Below are 2,490 nucleotides of genomic sequence, written 5' to 3' on the forward strand. Positions count from 1 at the left end.
CAATGATGTGTATGTCGTTTTGATATAAAAATACACACTGCTTAACTACTTAAGAGGCTTAGCGAACGCTATGGAATAAGTAAACAACATCTATGTCGTTTCAGCACAATTTTCAGAAGGAGCCAAAGAAGATACGTATTTCTATTGAAACAATTTGAATGTGAAAGACAATTATGGAATCACAAATGTTTTTGTAGTTTCGTTTGAGTGAGATTGAACCTGTTTAATGGCCTATTTTTATCGTCATATGTACTACTAACGTATGTCGGGTGGCCATGGATAGTCGAATCATCATTTTTAAGCATAACGATATAATTGTCGTTGCAAGTGAAAAGAAATGATACCAATGTCGTTATAGTTATTATTTGAACTGTAACGATTTCAAACTTGTCAAATTTGTAATGAAACGATATGGACGACGTTATGTTATATGAAACGATAATGTCATTGGACGACGTTATGTTATATATATCGTTTCTGCTAAAAACAACGATTCAACGATCCACGACCACCTGACATGTATTCGACATAAATGGGACGATTGAAATAGGTCAACAAGTGGATTTGATCTCACTCAAAAGAAACTATGGGAACATTTCTGTTCCCACGATTGTATACAACATCCGAACCATTCCTCTAAAAACAAGTATCTTCGATCGTTATTTCTAAGTCATTTGAATGTCATCAATCCACTTGATGACTTCTTTCGACTGTCTTAGGTATGTTGAAGACGTGTTGAGCGGTTGTGGACGGTCGAATCGTTATTTTTAGTCAAAATGTTATAATTAACATTTTATATGAAAAGAAACGATATCTATGTCGTTATAGTTATTAGTTGGACTGGAACGATTTCAAACTCGTCAAATTTGTATTAAAACGATATGAATGTTGTTATTTTATTTGTAAGTTTGATACATAACGACATCATTATCGTTTCAATACAAGTTTGACGACGTTGATATCGTTTTAGCTTAAACCATAACTAAAACTACATACATATCGTTGCTATTAAAATAAAACGACAATTATATCGTTTTTGCTAAAAATAATGATTCAACCGTCCACAACCATCAGATATGAATCTGACATATGTAGGATCCTCAAAATATATAATCAAGTGGGTTTGATCCCACTCAAAAGAAACTATGGAAATATTTTCATTCCCACGATTGTATACAACATTCGAAATATTTCGACAGAAAGAAGTATCTTTGTTCGTTCTTTCTAAACCATTTGAATGTCATCAACCCACTTGATGACTTCTTTCGATCGTCCTAGGTATGTTAAAGACGTGTTGAGTGGTTGTGGACGGTCAAATCGTTATTTTCAGTCAAAACGATATAATTAACGTTTTATATGAAAAGAAACGATATCTATATCGTTATAGTCATTATTTAAACTGGAATGATTTCAAACTCGTCAAATTTGTACTAAAACGATATGAATGTTGTTACTTTATTTGCGAGTTTGATACATAACGACATCATTATCGTTTCAATATAAGTTTGATGACGTTTATATCGTTTTAGTTTAAATCATAACTAAAATTACATACATATCGTTGCAATTAAAATAAAACGATAATTATATCATTTATGCTAAAAACAACGATTTGACCGTCCACCACAACCGGATATGCATCTGACATACGTAGGATGCTCAAAATTGATAATCAAGTGAGTTTGATCTCACTCAGAAGAAACTATGGGAATATTTCTGTTTCCACAATGGTATACAACATTCGAATTATTTCGACAAAAAGAAGTATCTTCGTTCGCTCTTTTTAAGTCATTCGAGTGGTATCAACCCACTTGATGAATTCTTTCGATGAGTGGTTGTGAACGATCGAATCGTTATTTTCAGTCAAAACGATATAATTAACGTTTTATATGAAAAGAAACGATATCTATGTCGTTATAGTCATTATTTGAATTGGAACGATTTCAAACTCGTCAAGTTTGTACTAAAACGATATGAATGTCGTTACTTTATTTGTGATTTTGATAATAACGAAATCATTATCGTTTCAATACAAGTTTGACTACGTTGATATCGTTTTAACTTAAATCATAACTAAAACTACATACATATCGTTTCAATTAAAATAAAACGACAATTATATTGTTTATGTTAAAAATAACAATTCGACCGTTCACGACCACCAGACGTGTATTTGACATATTTAAGATGATCAAAATAGATAATTAAATGGGTTCGATCTCCCTCAAAAGAAACTATGAGAACATATTTGTTCTCATGATTATATACCACATTCGAACTGTTCCAATAGAAAGTATCTTCGTTTGCTTTTTTTAAGTCATTCAAACGGTATCAACCTACTCGATGACCTCTTTCGATCGTCTTACATATGTTGAAGGCATGACAGGTGGTTGTGGACGGTCGAATCGTTATTTTTAGATAGAACGATATAATTATCGTTTTATATGAAAAGAAACAATATCTACGTCGTTATACTTGTGATTTGAATTG

The sequence above is a fragment of the Olea europaea genome, chromosome 16, assembly GCF_002742605.1.
Source record: "Olea europaea var. sylvestris chromosome 16, O_europaea_v1, whole genome shotgun sequence".
NCBI classification, from domain to species: Eukaryota; Viridiplantae; Streptophyta; class Magnoliopsida; order Lamiales; family Oleaceae; genus Olea; species Olea europaea.